The sequence below is a fragment of the Lepisosteus oculatus genome, chromosome 14 (assembly GCF_040954835.1).
Source record: "Lepisosteus oculatus isolate fLepOcu1 chromosome 14, fLepOcu1.hap2, whole genome shotgun sequence".
NCBI classification, from domain to species: Eukaryota; Metazoa; Chordata; class Actinopteri; order Semionotiformes; family Lepisosteidae; genus Lepisosteus; species Lepisosteus oculatus.
The window spans coordinates 22,364,250-22,389,321 of NC_090709.1; the positions used below are offsets into that span (position 1 = coordinate 22,364,250).

The following is a 25,072-nucleotide window of genomic DNA, read 5'->3' on the forward strand; positions in this document are numbered from 1 at the left end:
TTTCATAAAACTTTCATGCTTAAAATGTTTAGGGAGAAATGAAAGACTGGTGTGTATTTTTTCTTTCAACTACCAAGACCAGCCATACACAGTACAGTTTACATACATACAGTAATGTTTATGTTCCTAAATTAATATCGTTTATGACCTTCAGATGCGTTATGCTCCTCTTCTTTTTATGCTCAGCTACTAAAATTTCCCTTTAGTGGTAAAATCCATATAAATATTCAAAACTAAGCGGATTAAAATGTGCACAGTAAAGACATTAAATGATTAAATCTTTGCACTACCAACCAATGCACCACGAGTGCCCCTGTCGGTCATTTTGGCCAGCCAATCACTTACCGCGGTGCCCTCCGGTGCCCTGCGGTGGCTTGTGGGTAGGTTACTGTACCGCAGGTTTTTACCACGCATTTTGAATGGCTGCATCTGTACTTAATTGGCTTTATGATTTGGTATTGATTTTGTATCGTTGTATTATTAACTTTGTGCTTTCTGTGTTTTTATCGTATTGTGGACTTATTTTTTAAACAAATGCTTACAAAGGCAGACACGGCACACATCTGTTTATACCAGCGGTGAATTGTACATTTTTATTAAGTACAATCTACTGTGCATTTTTAGGGAGTATAACAGATTCGATATAAAGTGGCAAAAATCTAAAAGGGGAAAATACCCCAGACTGCGTGTAAAGCCCTTGTTGTGGCTGTTGTTTTATTTTTAGATAAAAATGGCGTAGTGTGCACGAAATGTTGCAGAAACACAATCTAATATTTTAATAACTGTTATTTTAATAATTTGATAAGTATGAGGCCCCAGATCCAAATCTTCGGTTCTGATTTTTTAAACATGATATCTTCCCTTCCTCTCGATGTGAGCAATTGTTTTTTTTTCACATTGCGATCCAAAGAGCCTCAGACGCACAGTCTAACAGTAACCAAACCAGAATGGATTCTGCTGGGAGCCGGACTGAGCTCATTCTCACTCCCTGTGTTGAAAACAGAATTATCTCTTCCCCGAACATCGTCTACAGATCACTTGTGTGCTTTTAACCTTCTCGCAGCTACAGGCGAGACTGAAGCTGGAGATGTGAAGGCACCCGCTGGTGCATCTTCTCCAAATTTCACTTCTCTTTTTTTTTTAAAGTAGATATAGCCCTGAAAAAAGCATTAGCTTTATCAGTTTTTACATTAATCGATTTTGAAACAAATATTATATATTTTATTGCAATTTACATAATAATAATTATTATTATTATTATCATCATCACTTACACTTATATAGCACTTTTCTGGACACTCCACTCAAAGTGCTTTACAGGTAATGGGGAATCCCACTACCGCCACCAATGTGCAGCCCCACCTTGATGATGCAACGGCAGCCATACTGTGCCAAAATGCTCACCACACATCAACAATCAGTGGGGAGGAGAGCAGAGTAATGAAGCCAGTTCATAGATGGGGATTATTAGGAGGCCATGACTGGTAAGGGCCATTGGAAAATTGGGCCAGGATGCTGGGGTTACACCCCTACTCTTTCAAGAGACGACCTGGGATTTTTAAAGGCCAGAGAGAGTCAGGACCTCAGTTTTACTTATCAGCCGACGGACGGCACCTGTTTACAGTTTAGTGTCCCCGTCATTATACTGGGGCATTAGGACCCACATGGACCACAGGGTGAGCGCCCAGCGACAGAAACCAGATGGTACTGTGTGTCGGGCTCGGCTGCAAGCAGGACAATGATGTCACGGGGACAAAGTAGAAAAAATCAAAACGGTTCTGTAAAAGACCTGTGTCAGCTGTCGGTTCGCAGTCTGGACTCTAAATCCATCGATCTGATTTCAAATCTCTCTAACACCTGAGCTGTGGCTTCTTTTGAGTAGTTATTCAGGAGAACATTATGTTAATCGTATAGATGAATCGTTTAATATATTCAGGTGGATAGCTACTTCAGCATGCATATCTGCAAAGAAACAAGTAATATTGTAGGTTTATTCCATGCTGAAAAGAGAAGAGAGAAAACAAACCTGAAGAAGTTTTCATAGCTGAAACGTTGTGTTTTCTCTCTTCTCTTTCAGCATGTAATAAACCTATTACTTGTTCCTTTAATATATTGTTCGGTTGAATTCAAAATGCTTTACTACTACAAGAGAGGATTATAGTATGGAGGATGAGACAAATTTATGATTTCTTGGAAGAAAATGGTTTTACTTTGCATTCGAAATGAATCAAAACTTTTGCGTGACACACAAACCCTTTGTCTTTTTTAAAGATATCATATTTTTAAACAGACAAGTATAGAAAAAGTTTTTTTTTTACTTAGAAATGTTGGATGGGGGTGATGCATTACTAGTAGTGGCACTGAGGTCACTATGGTGCTGTTGAGCACCATAAGGTTAGGGCCAGTGGTGTAATGTATAATGCATCTGACTTTGGATCAGAAGATTGTAGGTTTGACTCCTGTCTGACTCATGTTGCTTTTAAACCAGTAGTAGATTTTCTTTATGTAAATTAACTGCAGCTGAAAGCTATAGAAAACACGTTGGGTAAATTGCAATGAACTGTCGAACTGTTTTGCACGAAGCTGCAGACTACTTAACACGGTACTGTCTGAAGATCAGCTCCTGCTCTGAGCTCAATAGCAATGCAAAACTGTGCGTAACAAAGCTGGCGAGCAGCTGAACTTGTGCTAAATAGTCTGTTCGGTGATGAGGGTTCAGTACTGGCGTTGTTCTAATTAGCACGAACTGCACAGGCTGAATCAGACAATTTCAAATAGTCTGATCAGTGTAGGACAAGTTAATGAAGAATTATTACTTTGTCTGTCTCTTGTTTGTATATAAATGAATGTCTCTGACAACTTAATGTTAGTTTTTAATTTAATTTTACGATGTAGGTCAGGCGTTGACATATGCACAAACACACGAAATGTCTCACTCCTGATTCAGCTCATGAAGCAATACGAGTGAAGCAATTCCTCCTGCTTCTCGTACAACCATATCAGAACAGAAGCCCGTGTCACCCAGCTCTGATTCAAGAGCGACTCACATCTTGACAGGGTGCTTGGCATGAAGGGGGGGTACTGTCACGCCCTCTGCAGCCAGAGGGCGCTCCTTCTCTGTCCTGTCCCTAGTTTCCAGCCTGCTGTCCTTCCTGTCCCTCTCTTTCCCTTGGGCTATATATTTCCGGGTCTTGCACTCTGTCGTTGCTCAGCATTGACGTTTGGATGTCCTGAGACCCGCCTAGCACCAGGGCGCCCCACGTCCGCTCCCTGAGGGCATAGGTTTCTATACGGCATTCCTGAACTCTTTGCACTAATGAGCCCGGGCCTTTTTCCCGTCTCGCCGCTACGCATATGGGTCTTTTTCCGCTCTCCTACTCCCCATGGTTAGTCCCTTTGGACGTCCGTGACAGGTGCCCCTTTGGAATAGTTTTCAGAAAATGTGAGAAAAGGAAAGTTATGTACAGTAAGCTCTCACACACAGCTCTCAAACACAGCATTAGAGATTGGAATCTGATTGTAAAAAAAAAACTGCCTGTCTCCCCGCCATTTAACGTTGCTGTTGTTTTTATTTTACATATTGTTAGCATTTTAATGAATTGTTAAAAGATTTATACACAAATCGCTAAATACGAAACGTAAAAACCCAACTGTAAGCAATTGACCATTCATATTCCTGAATTTTAAATACCTATGTTTATCTGTGTCCAAGTGCCTGGTGCAGCTATTTTGAACGCATATCTCAAGGAGGACTTTACACGCAGTCTGGGGTATTTTCTCCTTTTACATTTTTGCGATTTTATATCGAACCTCGTATACTCCCAAAAGTGCACAGTAGCTTGTACTGTGTGCCCTGTTTGACTTTGTAAGCATTTGTTTAAAAAATAAGTTCATAATATGATAAAAAACAGAGAAAGCACAAACTTAATAATATAACGATTCAAAATCAAAACCAAATCATAAAGAAAAAGAGTCAATTTCCACCTGCACTGATATCCCTTCAAATGTTTTATAAGAACTATTGACGTTTAAAGAGTAGAAGCCTGGTCCATTTCTTCTACTAAACGAGACTATGGGAGTGAGTATTTTGATGTCGAACTGGGATTTAAATAAAGAGGAACACTACACTACATTGGGCTACGCGTGTGACAAAACGTTTATTTTAGACTTCTCGATAGCTCAGTTGCTAGCTCTTAAAACTGTAGAAAAAGCAGTGAGTATGTCTTATGTCCCTGGTCTGAATCCAGTTTGAAGGATGGTGTTTTCTTGTTCCTTAATCAAAAAGTGAATTGCGAATTTGTCTTTCACTTTGACGTTCACCCGAAAGCTCAGTATACAAAGAAGTAGAGGCTCCTGTTCTGAATAATCCTCACGTCTGATTGTTTTGCTTAGACCTTTAAAATGTACACTGTGGACTATTTGCTCTTCCTAACACAATTAAAAAGCCGCCGGCAAACTTATCGATCGGGAGTTTAGTTCAGTGATAGCGCGCACTTAAGTTTTCTATCGCCGGCATCTCTGTATTCTTTTTAAACGCGATATTTTTTATTCTTCGTGTGTGAATTTCAGGGAGACTCATAAACCCTTTCTCTGTTTTTAAGATACATTATTTTAAACCAGACATAATGAAAGACGTAGTAATTAGACACACGTACAAAACACATGAATCTAATTGAAGAAACTTTTGACCGGGGCGATGTATTACTAGTAGCGGCTCTGAACTCAATGTGGTGCTGTATAGGAATGCAATACAAACGCCAATGGCACAATGGATAACGTGTCTGATGACGGATCAGAAGACTTTAGATTTCTACTCCTTCCTGGTTCGTGAAGAAGCTTTTAAACCACACTACTCAACACTGACATCGAAGTGTGTGCGGTCCTACACAACCTTACTATCGACTAGATGAGTCTTCTGTTCTATCTCCGATTCTTTCCGCACATTCCTGCTATTTCACCACCGTTATTGTAGGATAACAGCCACAGACACGAGAAGATATACTATTCCGAACAAATGTCTTAAATAATCAAGTTGAAAAGGTTGACAATAAGTTTTTGTTGCAAAGAAACTCAATCACATTTAGAGAAGGTAATGTTTAGATCGGATTAATTCGAAGTGTGTCTCTGGGTGCGTTTGATCTACGAACGTTGTGTTTAACTGAAGCACACCCTGACTGAGTGTGCCATAGAAACTGACACATGTCATATTTTTCCACATTCACAGATTTTTGGCTAAAGTAAAAAAAAAAAATCGTTGTCATTTTCTTGCCAGCTGGCAGTAATTCTTTTGAACTGATAACAAAGACAAGCATTTTAGCTTTCGCAATGTGTGGAGTTCTTGAAAAACAAGTTGTGCCAAAAACGAAATAAACACCTCCATTAAACTTAATGCAGAAGCATGTTGTCTATAACAATAAACGATGCAAGAAGACAGGAAGAAAGGCACCGCTGGGATTTAAACCCAGGATCTCCTGTTTACTAAAGAGGCGCTTTAACCATCTAAGCCACGACACCAGCAGAACTCTCTTCTTTTACTGCCACTTGGACACACCGCTCTGAGACACCTGCGTTCAGTAAGCCCTGAGTCTGCTGGCTGAGCAAAGCTGCCTCCTTTACACGGAACAGGAGCCCCGACTGTAAGAGAAATGAAGAGAAATGGCTTTTATTGGGCACTTTTCATGTCCAATGCTCTTGACATCTCCCAAGGGCGGCAGAGTTCATTTACCACACTTTTCCTTTCTTTCTTCTTTCTGTACTCTTTGATGAAACAAAACGAGAAATCATGTAAGGGAAAATGTCTTTTTTTCATGGAGAAAACATGCACAAGGAAATGTGTTTAGAAGAAGTGAGTTAACATGAAAAGTGACCTAATTTACCGGAGCAAATGCTCACCTAGCAAGATCTGCTTTACTACAAGAGAGAAGTAGAGTGAAAGACGTGATCATTTCATGCCGTTGTGGAACGAAACGCTTTTGTCTTGGAATTCTAAATCAATTAGAAATTCAGAGCGACACATAAAGGCTTTGTCTGCTTAAAAATGATGATTTTTTAAAACTAAAAAAAAATGTAGAAAACACGTTTCTCACTTAGAAATTTAAGATGGGGGTGGGGTATAACTGGTAGCGGCACTGAACCCACCATGGTGCAATTAATTTACGTGACGGGCTAGTGGTTTAATGGATAACGCGTCTGATTTCGGTTTATAAGATTGTCGATTCGACTTCTACCGGGGCTGTGTGATTCAAATCAGGCTCCTCAGAAATAGATGTCTGTTATGTAAATGAACCCCACCTGAAAGCAAACGTTGGGTCTGGGTTCCTTTCTTTCCTGCATGAAATAGCAAATCGTTACAAAAAAAAAAAAACACCAACTAATGTCCAATAGTCCAATAGTTAGTCATTTAAGTAAACATGAATATACTGTAAGGTCTTGGTACATGGGAGTGGATTTCAACCACAATTAAAAGAAGGGCAAATTATAATTACAGGCTTCAGACACTTTTTCATACAAAAGTGACCAAACACTCCCTAACTTTCAGGTTTGCTTGAACCTGTAACAGAAAAGCGGTTTGAAACTTCCATTCTCTGATGTCACTGTCTCTAAAGTCGGACGTGATGTTTCGCGGATGTGCAGTGTGCCTTTTCTCTTGTCGTGTTCAAGATGAAATGCTGCATAAGCTCCTGACTGGGTGTTCTGTTATTTCGTTCGGATTACCTAGGTGGTGTACAGCTAAAACCCGACTGCACGGTGTAAATTCCGGGTTCGACACCAGCAGCACCTGCAAACACATCAGCTGACCTCAACGTGATTTGAACACGCAACCTTCTGATCTGGAATCAGACACACTACCGTTGCACCACAAGGTCACTTGCGACAAGTGCTTTTAATTCACCCAAAGAGAAAAATCAGCGTCCCTGAAAAATATTGTTTTCATTCTCTCCTGTGAGGAGCGCCGCTCTTCCAACGAGGGTCTCTTCTTCCCAGACCACAGATTATTCATCCCGCCTGGCTCTCTCACAGAGAGCAGACACACCGTCTCCACTAATGTGTTTACTACATCTATAGATCTGACCCCCTACAGCCCCGATATTCCTGGACAGGATATTTACCACCAGCCTGGTGAACTTCTCATCTTGACCTCTCCCAGGAGGAGCACAATTAACACAGAATCCTCTCTCCATTTAGCAAATAACACAAAACACTGTTTACCTGTCAAGACAGAAAACCAGGCTGCTCCAGGTGAGGCTTAAACTCACAACCTCGGCATGAGTCCACTGAATATGTCATTTTACATGGCCTGAACCAGGAAAGAGGTTGGAAGTCAAGAAGTTATGGTTTTGTTTTAATACTTGCCTACTCTTTTAATTTTTTGGTCAAATCTTTTATTTGGGAGTACTTTCAATGGATGTTAATCTTTGTCCCGATGCATGATTCTGGGCCATGGTGTGTCTTGAATAATGTTCTTATAGGCTTCAGTTTGGAAAAGTGCGGTCTTCAGAAGCTACCGAAACCGCTAATGGTTACATAACACTTAATGCAAAAGCAACGTTCGGGTTTGAAAAAAAATATTACTTGCTATGAATACAAACACTGTTACAGGAGGCGTGTTAGGGCTATTTTAGCTTAGATCATCAATTCATCTTACATTTCTTCTCCATCTATATCAACAGCGTCATCGCTACTGAGCACTAAAGGCAGGTCCTGGCAATACAATCTTCTTTAGAAAACATTTTTAAAACTATTTCCACTACCATACATAAAGTAAACGATACCGATTGCATGCAACTAATAAAATCTCTTATCCAGGGACGTTGTAGCTAGATGCAAATTCCAATCGAAAATGTATCAGCTTTAAAATTTTCTTTTGGATCCACAGGACGATCAGCATGAGTCTCAAAATATACCTGTGTTTGATTGTACAGCATAGATTGTACAGCATGTATGTTTACATTTATGTTAAAATTAAGGTACTGTAACAGTGCTTGTCAAATTCTCAAACAAATCTGCGTTATATTTCTAAACTCTTTTAGCAGAGGACGCAACAGGAGTATAAATGATATCTCCCGCCAGCCATTCAAAGATACTTTTTCAAGGGTGAATATGGATTTCTGGGGAGTTGCGGTGTTGATCACTATTGGACTTCCCCGGTCTCAAGTGTTGTTGTTGGACACGGGCAAAAGACTCGCATTTTCTGCAAATATGAAGAGGGTTAAGGTTTCGGCTTTAGCGGAGACAGTGTTTACATTGACAATAATAAGAAGATCGTCCCTGGGTGGGTTTGAACCACCAACCTTTCAGTTAACAGCCAAACGTGCTCGCCGATTGCGCCACAGAGACTGATGAGAGAGGCTTTTCTCCATTCGCACCTTTCCGGTCAAAAAATAAACATTGCTTGCATTTTCTTGCCAGTCGGCAATATTCCTACTGCTCTGATAGCCAAGAATTACATTTCATTTTTCACAAGCTGTATGAATTTCTTGAAAAACAAGTTGTTGCAGAAAGGAAATGCATTCATGCTTTAAACTAAATCAAGCCCTATGCGGTTGTCCAAGATGGTAGTTTCTGCACAAAAAGACAGGAAGAAAGGCACAGCTGGGATGTGGAGCCAGGATCTCCAGTTAACGAGACAGGTACTTAAACCGACTCAGCTACGGTGCCGGCAGAATTCTCCTCTTTTATAGCCGCTTGGACACACCGCTCTGAGCCATCTGCATTCATGAAGCCCTGAGTCTGCCGGCTGAGCAAGCTGCCTCCTTTACACGGAACAGGAGCCCTGACCATAAGAGAAACGAAGAGAAATGGCTTTTATTGGGCACTTTTCATGTCCAATGCGCTTGACATCTCCCAAGGGGGACAGAGTTCATTAACGACACTTTTCCTTTCTTTCTTCTTTCTGTACACTTTGATGAAACAAAACGAGAAATCATGTAAGGGAAAATGTCTTTTTTCATGGAGAAAACATGCACCAGGAAATGTTGTGTTTAGAAGAAGTGAGTTAACATGAAAAGTGACCTAATTTACCGGAGGAAATGCTCACCAAGCAAGATCTGCTTTACTACTAGAGAGAAGTAGAGTGAAAGACGTGATCATTTCACGCCGCTGTGGAACGAAACGCTTTTCTCTTGGAATTCTAAATCAATTAGAAATTCAGAGCGATACATAAAGGCTTTGTCTGCTTAAAAGTGATGATTTTTTAAAACTAAAAAAAAATGTAGAAAACACGTTTCTCACTTAGAAATTTAAGATGGGGGTGGGGTATTACTAGTAGCGGCACTGAACTCACCATGGTGCAATTAATTTACGTGACGGGCTAGTGGTTTAATGGATAACGCGTCTGATTTCCGTTTATAAGATTGTCGATTCGACTTCTACCGGGGGTTGTGTGATTCAAATCAGGCTCCTCAGAAATAGATGTCCGTTATGTAAATGAACCCCACCTGAAAGCAAACGTTGGGTCTGGGTTCCTTTCTTTCCTGCATGAAATAGCAAATCGTTACAAAAAAAAAAAACACCAACTAATGTCCAATAGTCCAATAGTTAGTCATTTAAGTAAACATGAATATACTGTAAGGTCTTGGTACATGGGAGTGGATTTCAACCACAATTAAAAAAGGGCAAATTATAATTACAGGCTTCAGACACTTTTTCATACAAAAGTGACCAAACACTTTCTAACTTTCAGGTTTGCTTGAACCTGTAAAAAAAAACAAGGTCTGAAACTTCCATTCTCTGATATCACTGTCTCTAAAGTCGGACATGATGTCGCTACCGTTGCACCACGAGGTCACTCGCCACGTGTGCTTTTAATTCCCCCAAAGAGAATAACAGTAATGCTAGAATAACAGTAGTATTAAAACTACTACTACTACTGTTAATTCTCTAACAGTAACACTATAATTATATTTAATATTAACATGAATATGAACATTAAAACTAAAACTATCAGTAGCGCTATCATCATTAATACTCACATGAACACTAGCATTAAAACAACCAGTTGTACTCTCATTAATATTAATATGAATACACTAGTATTAGTATTTGTTGCTACCCATGACGTCACATCGCTCTTTGTGACGAACGCGATACACCTAGACGCGCACAGTGACATGGCGCCTGTCCCCGTGGTTACCATACTTATGATTTATAAACACTGGAAAAAATACATGTAAACTGTTACTTACATACATTTATCAACTTGGAATATATTTTTTTTAGCTCTAGGATACAGTTACCTAAATAATAATAAGAATAATCATTGTTTAATTTCGGTTTGAACATTTTTTACACTAAACGCACTACAGTAATTGATCGATACAGTCTTTATTGACTGTTTTCTAGATATTTAGAACAGGATCAAAACCAGAAAAAGAATCAGTACTCACCAATCGGTGAAGCTAATTGTTTATTCTACGGTTTTTTAATTGAATTAATTGGTTTTCGATAGATAAGTGATCAATAACTCTCCTCCGTGCGCACCCTGCGCCTCCCACGGTCTTGCTCTCTGATCCAGGCGCTCAGGCTGGTGTCTGTGATGTCACAGCGCTCTTTGTAACAGAGCAGAGCGCGTCTCCGCTGGAGGAGACTCCTGTCCGGAGCCTGGGGGGCTTTTCTTACAGATATAACATCCCCCCCAAAAAAGAACACACCGGGCTGTGAAGAGAAGCGAATCATAACAGTTGTAAAAGGAGAGCGACAAACCAAGGAATGAAATTCATTAAACAGGAAAAAAAATAGTTTACTTCACAGATTAATGTGTTACAAGGCGTACCCGTGTGGAGCAGTAGAGAACGAGCACAAGTCCCTGTAATAAGTGCTTTTAAATGTTTTAAACGAATCATCAGAGTATAGAAGCCAGGAGGTTTTATTTCCAGCCTGCTCTCAGTTCCATAGGTAGTCTGATTACCTGTTACAATAATTCATCTAATTGTAAATTTATAAGACTGTGAGACACCTGTGAGAGACATATGAGAGCTGGTGATTCCCTGGGCTGGTGTGGAATCACACACAGACAGGTCTTCTTCTGTGTGATCTGAGTCCCACTGCTGAGAGCTACAGACTGGTCAACTGGTCACTACTGTAGACACGACCATCGGCCCATTGGCTACTAATAATCAATATACAGTGTACTGACCAAAGTGTCACTACTTGTGTTTATTACATAAAAAGATAATTCCACACTCACGTGTGTTATAAAACATTTATAAAAAATGTTTGGAGACTGACATACAGTAAAGAAAGTAATACTGAAGGGCTGGAGGTCCTGGAAAGGGTTAATAGAAGCTTCTTGCTTCTGACCTGGAACAGAGTCCACAGCTGACAGATCAGTGAGTCTTGAGCCCAGTTCACAGAGAGGAGAACCAGGAGCTCTTCTCTGTCTCTAAGTGGCTGTGAGGAAGGAGAAAATGGGGAGATGTAACCTGAGTCCAGGCTGTTCTGCCTGATATTATTCATGTAGCAGCACTGATTGTCTGAATGTCCTCTGGTTCTGGATTGACGGATAAAAAGAAGTATGGAGCTTCTGTCCGATTGTCTCTGAGCTGTGAATCTGACTGAGAAGAGAATAATGATTTTTTATTCTGCCTCTGATAATTTTTCTGTTTGCACAGTGGTGTTACATCCCCTTCAGAAACTCTGCACAGACTGTCAGAGTGAGAGAAAAGTAGAGAGATGGACAGATAAGAGCACACGCAGCGAGAGATACATACGTCTTGATTTACTTTGAACCAAGTGTTCATTTCCTTTGTGGAACAAGTTGTTTCTGAACTTCAAGAAATTCATACAACTTATATAAAATATAAGTCTTGCAAATCAGGACAGAAGAAATACCGCAAGAAAATGTCAGTGATTTTTCTCCTTTTAACGAAAAGTGGAGAAAAACAACGGCAGTGCATCTCCGTCGGCTTGATTTAGCTTAATACAAGTATTCACTTCATTTTCTGTGGATTACAGACTGCGAAAGATGAAATAAAGTTATTGGTTATTCATGGTCAGTGCAGAAGAAATACTGCCGGCTGGCAGGAAAATGTCAGTATTTTATAATTCTTTAACTACAAACGTGTGAACAGCAAAAGCAGCGGGAGTGTGTCTCTGTGCAGCTGTTAAATGAAGGGCTGGTGGTTCAAACCCACTAAGGGACGAGCTTCAGACTGTTCCGCTGTAACCATAATCTCTGCTAAAGCTTGATGGGATTTCTTCGCAAGCCCTCTTGAAATTTGCAGGAAATATCTATTTTACTCATGTGGAACTACAAGTAAACAATTAAGTACCTGTCAATGTCCAAGAAAACCATTTTCACGTGTGGAATTTTATCTTCAACTGGCTGTCAGGAGAATTCATTTATACACCCGTTGTATCCTTAGCAAAGTATCTTTTTTACATAACACGCTTTCGAGAAACAAACTGTGTATCTAGCTTTGTTAAATTAAAATCGGCACATCCCAGTTGGCAAAAGAAGTAGAATATACGACTATTAAACGCATACTTTAGACGTATAAATGTGCTCCGTAACTGGTCTACAATGAAATTCCAGTATACGTATATTGTTATATGTCAATTAGACATCTATGATTATATGTTTATTATACATAAATGGTTGGAGTTCTATTATACGGATAAATTTAGAGGACTAATATACATATATAGTTAAAGGTCTATTATACATCAAATAAATATTTTATAGGTGTAGAAACTAGTAAATAAAGCCAATGATTTGTTTTAGAAATTTATTCTTAAAATATACAATTATTCACACCTGAAAAATATGTAGTTCAAATTATACATTATATACAATATTGTAATCAACAAATGGCTAATCATCATAAAAACACAACTAGTAAATTTCAGTTACAAATTCTAGTAAAATGGCAATATATATTGTAATGACAAACAAACTAATCACATGATCCCGCTAATATTTAACTCAAAACCACATTTCGATTCAAATATAAATTTTAACATTTACAACTTCTATATTTCCACGAAAATATAATTAATGTAGCACAAACGCTACTTTCTAAAAAAGACAGAATGAAACTGTTTGTTTTGTGTTTCATGGTGATCCTCCTCTCGGTACTAATGCAATGTTTAATATGATCCCTCGAGAAACAAAAAGGAGTCCATTTCCGCCTGGAATGATTGATGCCCCATCAAACATTTTGTAATATCCCCGGAAGTTTATACAGTAGAATCCTGGTTCGTGGCTTAAATTCAAGGTAAACAAGACTAAGGAAACGAGTTGGAAACTTGATGTCGAACTGGGATTTAAATCACCCGGAACATTTCACTACATTGGGCAGTATGTGCCAAGGAGCATTTGACAACCCTTTGATAGCTCAGTTGGTAGCGCGGAGGACTGTAGTGGAGTCAGCAGGGAATCCTTAGGTCGCTGGTTCGGTTCCGGCTCGAAGGAAGGTGCTTTTTGTGTACTTTAATCAAAGAGTAAAAATAGCGAATCTTTTTCTCTCAGTCATTGATCAAAAGCTCAATAAACGACGAAGCAGAGGCTCCTGTTCCAAAGTCAGCCCACGTCTGATTGTCTTGTTTTGGCCAATATCTGATCTTTGAATTAAGGGAATACTCTGTTTGCTTTGTAATTAAAAAAAAACATACAGTACAAATGTCAATTTCATTTTGGTTTCAAGATCGCAATTTAGTGTGAAACATAAAAGCCAGCTGGATAAGCTTTATTAATTTCCCTCACGGGATCAATAAAGTATCTATCTATCTACGTCATTTACAATGGCCTTTCAACTAATAGCCCGTGCAGGGATCAAACCCTAGCTGTTGGTACACTACGAGTTGCGTAAGGCTCTGTAACGCGCAGATGAGAAACTAACTTCTGCTTCTTCATTATATACACAGTGAGCTATATATATGCGAGCTTACTGCCTCCTACGGGCTCTGTATTTGTTAGCGATACAAGACCGGCCGTGGAGAAATGAAGTGAGGAGGGTGTGTACGTTAAAAGGCTCGTAGCGTCCCTGGAAGGGCTCAAACCACCACCCTTTTGGTTAACAACTGAGCCACAAAGACGCATGTACAGCTTAACACTTCTCGGTCTCAGTGAAAGTGATACACTCCGTAAAATTTCCAGAGATTCATTTATTTTAAAAGGAAAATCACAAACAGCGGCCGAGATCTACTGGAGTTTTTTCATTCTATACTGCGATTTCTGAAGGGTACCCTGTGAAAATACGAGTTTTGACGAGAAGGGATGGACATATAAGGTCAAAAGGCTTGGGGAATTGAACTTTAAGGTGAAGACTGCGGGTTCAGTAGCAGCAGAACCTGATCAGTATCAGTTGACTCCGATATACTTTGAAAATGAACTTGGGGATTTAGAGTCAGACGTGCTACCGTTGCACCATGGGGTACTTAATTTAAAAAAATAGAAAAAACAATCAGTGTTCCTGGATCTGTAATTGAGAACAACACCTGCACAAGAGCTGCGCAGGAAGAATAAAATGTGGTAAGAAGAGACTCTCTTCGGAAGAGCTGCGCACTTCACATGAGATTTTTTTTTTGTGAAGCTGATTTGTCTCCTTTGGGGAATTCAAAGGCACAGACAGCCGTGACTTCGTGGCGCAACGGTAGCGCGTCTGACTCCAGATCAGAAGGCTGCGTGTTCAAATCACGTCGAGGTCAGCTGTTACTTTTTCAGGTTCTGCTGGTCCTGAACACGGAATTCACACCATGCAGTTGAGTTCTATCTGTACACCACATAGATTAGTACATAGAGCAGTACAGGACACGCAGTGTGGAGCTCACAGAGGCTTACAGTCTCCAGCATTGGAGTGAAGGGGAAAAAAAGAACTTTGTATTTTTTTAAGAGAAAAGGCACAGTTCACATCTGCTTAACATCACGTCCAACTTTAGAGACAGCTACATCAGATAATGGAATCCCGGAAGTTTCAGATAACTTTTTTTTAATACAGGTTCAAGCAAACCTGAAAGTTAATGAGTTTCCGGACACTTTTGTTTTATTAAAAAGTGTCTGAAGCCTGAAAATGTAATTTGAAAAAAAAAAACCGCTATTGGACATTAGCAGGTGCTTTTTGTAACGATTTGCTATTTCATGCTGGAAAACAAAGGAAACAGACCCAACGTTTGCTTTCAGGTGCGGTTCATTACATAATATACATCTATTACTGAGGAGCTTGAATAAAATTTACACAAGCCAGGTAGAAGTCGAACCTACAATCCTATGATCCGAAATCAGACGCGTTGTTTATTAAACCGCTGGGATTTCACATACCCTGAATTTCCCCATAGTGTGCTCAGCGCCGCTACTAGTAATGCACCGCTCCGTCTAAAATTTCAAAGTGAGAAACGTGTTTTCTGATTTTTTATGAGTTTTAAAATATAATCTCTTTAAATCAGACAAGGGGTTTATGTTTCGCACTGAAATTCCGATTGACTGAGAATTCAAAGAAATACTGTTTTCTTTCACAACACCGTATAATTATCACATCCACCAGACTCTCCAACCTCTCCAGACCTTGCTGGTTGAGCAATTGCTCCGATAAATTAGGTCACGTATCATGTTAAATCATTTCTTCTCAACACAACATTTCGTGGTGCACGTTTTCTCTATGAAAAAAATACATTTTTCCCTTGCACGATTTCTCGTTTTTTTATCAAAGCTAGTGTCGCAAAAGAACTCTGTCGCCCTTGGGAGATATCAAACGCATTGGGCATGAAAATGCCAGATAAAAGCCAGTTCTCTTCGTTTCTCAGTGTCGGGTCTGCTATGTAAAAGAGGCAATTTGTTCTGAGCGCAGGTTCAGCGCTTACTGAACGCAGATGTCTCAGAGCGGTGTGTCCAAGCGGCTGTAAAAGGGGATGGTTGTCCTGTCACCGTAGCCTAGTTGGTTAAAGCGCTTCTCTGTTAAACAAAAGAACCGGGATTCAAATCCCAGCCGTGTCTTTCTTCCTATCTTGTAGTACAGAACGTATCATTTCGGGCAATCACAAAGGGCTTGATTTCGTTAAATGCATGTGTTCATTTCCTTTCTGGAAAACTTGTTTTTGATTAAATTCACACAGCTTGCGAAAAATGAAATTCAATTCTTGGTTATCAGTGCAGAAGAAATATTACCGTCTGGCAAAATAAACAGTAAGAGAGCTTTTTTTTTAACCGAAAACTTGGCGCAATCGGTTAGCGCATTTGGCTTTTAACTGAAAGGTTGGTGGTTCGAGTCCACCCAGGGATGGGATTCTTCTGCAGTATAAACGTTGTCTTAAGTCAATTGGATTTCTCAGCGAAACCATAACCATTTTAATATATGCAGGAAATGCGAGTGTTTAACACGTGTCAGGGTCACCGGGAAATGTCCAATAATGCCCAACATTGCAACTCCCCAGAAAAAATTCATTTATACTCCAGTTGAATCCTCTGCTGAAATATTTTAAAAATACAATGCAGGTTTGTTTGATAACTTGACAAGCATTGTTACGATAGCACTGTGCAGTTGGATTTTGATATTTTGACATATTTACCTTAATTTTAAACATACATACTATACAGTCTATTGTAATTTTAAAATAAGTTAGCTGAGGATGTAAAGGGGTGAAAGGGAAAGGTCAGAGGGTATAGTAAAAACAAGGATTAGGTTAGGATTGGTGGAGGTGGTAGGGGTGTTGATGGTTTTTCTCTGTAGAGGATGATTGAGTTTTTTATCCTTCTCTGAAGTGAGAAATTGGAAGAGTTGGGAGTTGAGGGATCTGATGAGGTTAGTTATAAAAGGAAGTTGATGTGGAGCTGTTAGCCGTAAAACTTCCTAAAGTCTTTAAACTGCAGTAAGCAAAGATAAAGGAAATTATCTTTGCTTACAGCCCTGTCTTTCTCACACCTGAAGAAGGCTCCACAGCCAACACGTTATGTTTCCTTTCTTCTCTTTTCAGCATGGAATAATCCTTTACTTTTTCCTATGCAGCCTACGCATGCTGACACAGCTACCCACCTGATATATAACATTCCTATAATCACAACTATGAATGTCCACTGTGGGTATTTTTTCCATTATTATTTATTTTGGCATTGAAGCATATTTTATGTAATACTGAAGTGTCATAATCACTGAAAAACATATTTTTTCATTTAGAAAGAATTAAAAAAATATAAATCACTATGAATTACATTTAACCTGTTCTGATCTAGGTTTTCTATATACTTTAACATGCCATGTTCAGAATGTCACAACGCAGAAATGCAACAGTGAAGTTTTGTAATTACAAATGTTCGTGATGAGTGATTTTGTCTCTCTTACCTTAGTGTCAGAATACTAAGATGTTTTGGTAACGAGGAAGGAGGGAAAAAGTAATTCAGCAGAAGGGGTGCTATTTTGTTGACTATAAATCCTCACATGCCATGTTCAGAGGGTCATATTAAAAATATGGTACAGTAAATTTTCTTATGCTTCATGATTTTCATAATTTGTTACATTGTGTCTCACACCTCAGTGGCAGAATTATGAGACGATTTTATAATCAGGAGGGAGGGTCATAGCAATAAGCAGAAAGTGTCATCACCCTTTGCTCATCCTCCGTTAACCATATATTCTCATATGCCATGCTCTAAATGTCCCATTTTAAACTGCTATAATAACATTTCTTGCAAAATGCAAGATTTTGAGACTTTGAGAATTCACGTTTTGCCTTTGTCTTATTTACTTGTTGTCTAACATGCCAGTTTGTGTTATTGTGAGTTTTGAAAATTGGTTTTCGATTTTCTGAAATGTGTTTCATACAAAAATGCAATTTGGATAATCATTACTTACATATTCCCCTTTACTGAGGATATGTGCAGTAATCAACTCGGACTAGTATTTTTAAAAATGACTATAGAGAGCCATCTACAGGCGAAAGGCGGCATAACATCACAGCAGCAGCACTTAAGGTGGAACGAAAAACGCGAATAAGAAGCTGGCGAATAAGCAGCCAACTTCAGCCTCGTTAATGCAGCAGGATTGGGTGAGGTAGAAAAATATTTCTTCCTCTGAATCCTAACATTTTTGTAGGTGTTCTAGGACTTCTCGCCTCAGATAAAGCTGCCAATACATCACTTATTTCTACTCCATCAATATCAGCAGTGTTATCAGTACTGAGCCCTAAGTGTAGGTCCTGTCATCATATAAAAACTTGAACGTATCGACTGCATTCACCTGAAAAAATCTGATAAAATTGAAAAATACATCGGAAACAAATTTGCACTGTTTTTTTTTTTCAGATCCAGAAGAGAATCATCATGAGACTCAAAACAGACCTGTTTTTAATTCTTTCCAGGAGGAAAGATTATTCAGATGCAAACATGGGTCCAAAATCAATGTACTCACCTATCGCTGTTGCTTCTTCAAATCCTTCAACTGAACGTCGATATTGAGGGATGATTTCATACAAATTTTGGTTTTCTTTTAAAGCAAATTTTATTAAAATATGAGCCTCTATTATAGTTGTCTTGGATGTTTCGCAAGGTATAATAGACCCCCTTGTGCCCTCTGCTAAAATATTATAAAATACAACAATCTTTATATATATATAGAACAGCATTTATGGTTACATGTATATTAAAATTAAGATAAATATACAAAAGTATTGAAATACAAATGTACAGTCCTAACATAATCATGCTGTCCAACTGTCTTTTTTGCTTTTCAAGTTCTCCAACAAATCTGTGTTGTAATTTTAAATATTTTAACTAAGGGTGCAACGAGAGTATAAATGAATTCTCCCGCCAACCATTTGAAGGTCAAAGTCCGTGACTGAATACGATTCCCTTGAATGTTGGCCATGACTGGTCATTCCCAGTGATAATGACTAATGTACTCACTTGTTTACTTGTTGTAGTTCGTCACACAAAAAAACTGCATTTCCTGCAAATATCAAGTGGGTTAAGGTTTTACTAAGAAATCCAATTAAGTAGAATAATGAGAAATGGGCTCGAACCACTAACCTTTCAAGTAACAGCTCCCAGAGACTCACGTGCATCCCTTTTCTCCATTTGCAAGCTTTTTGTAAAAAAAAAATACTTTATTCTTGCCGGCCTGTGATATTTGTTTTGCACTGATAAGCAAGATCTGTGTTTCATCTTTCGCAAGCTGTATGAATTTTATGAAAAGCAAGTTGTTCTAGAAAGAAAATGAAAACTTGCATTTAACAAAATCAAGCCGCACGTGATCATCCATAGTGATACATTCTATAAGACAAGACAGGAAGAAAGACACCACTGGGATTTGAACTCAAGATCTCCTGTTTAATAGGAAAACGCATTAACCAAATCAGCCAAAGTGCTGTCAGAGTATTAACATCATGTCTGATGTCAGTGATTGCAGCTGACTATCGCTGGAGGACAGTTCACTGTGAACAACTCAGCCTGCATAATGAGGGGAAGAGACCGGCCTCTGTGATGCACTATAGAGTTACACTAACCTTCTGCCCTACTGTTCTCTGCTGCATTCTACCCTAGCAGATTGGTTTCCATGCGTGTAAGGTTTCTTTTTTTTTGTCAAATATTTTCAAGCATATTTTTGCTGTTGAAAATAAGTGGTTTGTGGTTTTGAGTGTTGTGTTCCTCTTCCCTTAGTGTCACCCAAAGTGATACATTGTGCTTTGGCAATTCTTCAGGCTATAGTGTTAAGAGGAGCTCAGTTGAATTAGTTTGCATAGATAAAGTATTTATTTTCCTTTTAATTCTTTAAAGCATATTACATTGTCAATACATTGTATCTTTCTTCTTACTAATTGTCATCATTTTTTTTCTGGCTTGATCTCGTAATCAGATATTTCAGAATCTTCCTTAAAAACTAGTAAAAGAAGTGGGACAGATTCATGCACATTAAAAAATATGAAAGGGTAGCAGGACACAGTAACCACCAAACATCTCGTAGATTATGAATGTGCCTAAAATATTTCAGTACTTTAGAGGGTTCTGCCAGTTTAGATGTTGTACTGTGCCTGTCTGATTTATCAAATGTGTCATTTAAATCTCCCGTCATTTCTATATCAGTCTCGCAGTAAAGATTGCAATTCATCCCAAAATGCCAAGTTTCCCACTGATGATACGTACAAAGAAATTAATGTACATTTTCCCCTAAAATCAACCAATTTAAAATCAAATGCATCCCTCCTCATCTGCTGTTGGAGAGAAAAATGTCAGAATAAATACAGGTTTTAGAAGTCAGGAGCATTGATAGTCCTATTTTAAAATTATGCTAAAATGCTCAATATATTAAAAAAGTTCTATAAAATGCAAAAAAAATTAAAACATATTAAAACAAGGTAAAAAGAAATGATACACAGTTATAAAGATCAGGAATTATCAATTTGAAGTTACAATCCACTTACAATATGCCAAAAATGGCAAGGATATGTAAAACAGGTGTATACATTTTTTTTTAAATAAAAAAAGTTAAAAATAAATACTAAATACTTTTAAAATTCAGGAATGTGATTGGTCAGATGCTTATGATGAGTGTTGTTGGTGTTTCGTGTGATTTAGCGAAATGAAAAAATATTCAATTTTAAAACGGCAAGAGCTCGTATGAAAAAAATAGTTCGTAAGTATCTTTGTTGTAACAGCTGCGCCAGAACTAGTGTATTCATATACATCAGAAAAGTACCTGAACTTGACTGGTTTATATTCAGTTATGTGCATTGGGAACAAAAGGGAGACTTACATGGATTTTATTAGGTTTTAGGAATCAGAAAATGTATTTTTACACGTTTATGCCTACGAGCAGAAATAACTTCCTGCTTTCAGCGCTTTAATTGTTTCCGCTTATAATCTCGAACAGAGAAACCCAGTACTGACTCAGTTCCTGGGATTTAAGAGGGATGTATGAAGACAGTAAAGGGGAGTTTTTTTTTCCCGCTGTAGAAGGCGGTGTGACGAGTCTGGAGGGAGGAGACGCGCATTCCGCACGGGGAGCGCAGAGCAATGAGTTTCACCTGCAGCTCGCCGAGTCCTGTCCTATATAACCGCTGAGCCCGGACACACACAGCGTCTTCAGCCAGTGTTGGGGATGTACTATATCAATATTTTTTTTTTTATGCAGAAGCTGGGATTCTTTTGCTTTTATAATAATAATAATAATAATTAGTGGATTATTGGAGTTAGTGGTTACTATGCTAAACTGGCGCGAATGGCGCTTCTATTTCTTCTGTCTGCTCAAACACTGCTGGGCAAAGTTTAAATTAAAACCCTTTTTCTGAAACATTGAGTGTGAGGGGTAACAGGTGGAGTTTAAAGCCAAATAAAGGGCTGTATTGGATTAGGTAGTAGATTGCGTGAGTGACGAGTAACGAGCTCGATCAGACCCAAACTCCATACGTGCGGTAAAGAGAAGAGTACAGATGCAGCCATTCAAAATGGGTGGGGTATTCCGCAGCATACCCCGGTAGGCGTGTCGCGGTGTCACGCAGTATCACGCGGTTAATCGCGTCATTTGATGCCACGCCGGAAACTATCCGCGTCACCTTGTAAAACCGCCGGGGGGAGCTTAACCTCTCATGTACAGCATTTGAGCTTTTAATTTTGAACTGTGTATTACAGCATGTTAATCATCAGTCATTAAAATGTTCGTATATTTTATTAAAGCAAGATTGCTCAGTTGGACAAAAATACACAACCTACCTTTATCAGAAATATTTATGCATCAAAGCCTTTACCGAAGATGTTACTAATAGTATTAATAATGAATGATTTTGGACAAGCTGTATACTCAAAGTATAATTTCTTTAGCACATTTGTACAAGCACTTGGAATCTGTCCAAGCCATACTTTGTCAGGCATTTTGTTTTACTTCAACGGGCATAAAAACTTCCTTGCTTTTAACAGGGCGTTTCATAATTTCTAACTACGAAAATGATTTAAAATGCGACGCCTATCATTCAACTAGAGCTCAAAATATCACAAGGATCCTCAAGAGCACAGCAAAGACTGTATTAAAAGATACTTGTATGTATCAACGCTTTCTTTTCCGTATACCAGATTTTATGGAATCACTTCAGAAGGGTGTCAGCCAGTCAGATTCCAGGAATCGGTACTTTAAAGGAAAAATACACACTGGTATTCCATTTCTCCCTAACGATTTTAAGCATCCAAGTATTTAACTAGCATGTGAAATAGCATGTGAAAAAGTGGTAGTTTTAAGCTTTTCTGCTAATATAATATGGAATCGCGTATCAAAAAAATTGAATAACGATATGATTATATTCGTGTACTGCGACAGGGCTGTGTAGGGCTGTTTCGCCTCTCTCTTCATGTGACTTCCCTTGTAGCCTACTGGTCTACGTGCCCGATTACCAACTCACGGGTTGTGTGTTCAAATCCAGCTGGTGCTGGACTTTTCTCTTAACAAACATTACTTCAAAAAAATAGAATAGCGATAGTATGGACAGTCAATTGACTTTTTTTTTATTTCAAAATATCACAACATGATCGATTCTAAGTCATTTTTGATAACAATGAATAGTCACCTTCTTGCCTTCTGACAACGGTCCCTGCTTCTGCTTCCTGCTTCTATTGTGTGTGTGTGTGTGTAATAGAGTAAATTTTTATAGAGAAATGGAGGCTGGACAGTATGCGTTACAATATAAACATTTATATTGATTTAAATCGCAAACGTGTGTTTAATTGTGTTTTTTTATCATAATCAGGCTAATGCAACATAAATTGATACAGTATCTTTGTCTTCTAAGTATCTTAATAAACTTTCAGCATAACTTTCTATCCATTTAGATTTATATCTCTTGGGATTTTGGGATCAAACGTGGAAGGATTAGATTGTAATCATTTTTATTTTTCAAGTACGTTTTAGAAAAGTGTAATCTATACCTGCCCAGACTGAACGCCTTCCTATACCCCGCCTTTCATTCCTGTAATGCTCTTCCCCACGCACCCCAGCCGGGCGCTCTTCGGCCTCTGCCTGGGACGAATGTATATTTTGATATTTACACCCGGCGCGGCACCGAGGGATCGTCTGCATTTAAAACTTAGTTTTTAAAATTAGTCAAGCAATATGAAGCATCTCCTTTTACTTTTAAGTCCCTTAAATACATTGAGCACAGCTTTCTCACCACTTAAGATTGCTTTTTGATACCATCCTTACACAAAGCAGAAACTTTCCAATGACATACAGTACAAGTGGAAAGATTACAGACTTTAATCGTCTTTAATTTTGTTACGTTATACGTTTCATCTAAACAAACACCACAAAACTATTCTCGATTGTACGTCTGAATGTTATGTTACACCTACAGTAGTTCACTGCTTTAAATACATCGAATTAAGAAAGTTATGTGTAGCACTTTAGATCTTTTTTTCTGAACCAGGGAAAATCTGATCATGTTTCTCTATAACAATAATAAAAAACTTTATTTTACATATCACCTTTAAAAGTGGCATCTCAAAGCAATACAGTAGATCGAAAAACAGTTAAAAGGGACCAAAGTAAATACCAGGCAAACGCGTTTTTAATAAAATGCTTTTATTCATTCAGCAGAGAGAGACACACACACCGGTTTCCATTGACAAAATTGTTTTTTTTCAATTCCTCTTGTCTAACAGGAATGTTGAATCAAGTAACAGGTTTATTCCATGCTGAAAAAAAGAAGAAAGGAAACACATTCCATAAGAATTGACTGAGCTCCTATTCTTTTTATGCTCAGCTACTAAGATTTCCCTTCAGTGGTAAAATTCAATATCTACAACGGGCACAGTAAAGACGTTTACTGTACTGTAAGTCTTTCTACGACAGACCAACGGACTACGAGTGCCCCTGTCGGTCAACCAATCACATACCGCGGTACCCCGCATCATCATGCGTCACGATGCGCGACGCCGTAGCCAATTACTTCCGGTACGTGTCTGTACCGCGCACTTTGAATGGCTGCATCTGTACCTCCTTGTGATGCATCAAGAATACACAAAACTACGGAAGCCCGTTTCCGCCAGGAAGTGGAAAAAAAACGCGCTATGGTATCTCATATTTGCGATTTCGAAATTAACCCCATTTAATTCTGTCCTTTTGTTATTGTAATGGATTCAGGTTCTAGGGCTTGTGCACTTGCCGCTCCCGCCCTAGTTCGTGCCTCACTGTATAGGCTCGAACCCAGGTCTTGCCAACTAAGTTACGGCAGCATGGGGAGTCTGGTGAGGGCCACAACTTCCCGGGGTGTGAGCGCCAGCCGCGGCCGGGTATCAGACTGGTTGTCCGGCCAGCTGGCTTATATTCTACACAAGCCAGCACGTGTGAGCTTTAAGAGAAGCAGGACGCTGGTACCTGAAATGGACTGGCAGTGGCAGGCCGACTTGGTGAACATGAGAGACTACAGTGAGTTCAACGATGGTTTCTGTTACATCTCCTCACATGTAGACATGTTATAAGTCTGGAGGTGTCGTGACAAGTGATTTCCAAAATATATTTCAAGAGGGTCGTACTCCTAAAATGCTACAAACTGATGACAGAAAAGAATTTCTTAACAGGACCTTCCAAAATTTTCTCAAATGTGAGAATATTGAACAATTCATTATGGCCAGTGATGTGAAGGTTAGTGTAATAGAGAGGTTTAACAGAACTTTTTCCACAGCACGTTTTATTTCATGTATGAGCTGATCGATGTTGCAGTAGTACCCTCTAGGTAAGGTACATGTTCATCAGCGATTAGACTATATGGACAGAAAATCTTCATCTTGATCAAACGTGTTTAGCGTATGCGGATAGTGCAGCTCGACCAGACCCACTTCCCAGCCCCTGTCCAGGTCAATCGCCTTTGCCAGATGCTCTGTGAAGCACGCGCTGGTGTTCTTTGGAAACATCTTTGAGGATGAATTACTGGCCAGCGTAACCTAGAAGACATTGGGGTTCATTTTTCAGCACCTCTATATTTCTTTGACCTCGGAAGCCTTTACCCAACTATTGAATTTATCGCTCTATCTGCGCCACTTTACCAAAATCTGTTTGTTTTTTTCACGCCCCCTGGCTGCTTTAATCTTTTGGATGCGAAAGACGCTCTCAGAATTGGGGTTTATCTTCTGTAGCTGTTCTGTGTAGAAAGAGCCCTTAATGTCATC

At 39.0% G+C, this 25,072-nt stretch overlaps 2 non-coding genes across 2 annotated transcripts; both read left to right on the plus strand.

Moving 5' to 3' along the window:
- The first annotated feature begins 13,323 nt into the window (after positions 1–13,323).
- trnay-gua (transfer RNA tyrosine (anticodon GUA)) lies at positions 13,324–13,411 on the plus strand. Its single transcript is given in 2 exon segments — positions 13,324–13,360; positions 13,376–13,411. It is a non-coding gene; the product is annotated as a tRNA-Tyr (tRNA).
- A 1,163-nt stretch (positions 13,412–14,574) lies between these two features.
- On the plus strand, positions 14,575–14,646 carry trnaw-cca (transfer RNA tryptophan (anticodon CCA)). Its single transcript has one exon. It is a non-coding gene; the product is annotated as a tRNA-Trp (tRNA).
- The last annotated feature ends 10,426 nt before the right edge of the window (positions 14,647–25,072 follow it).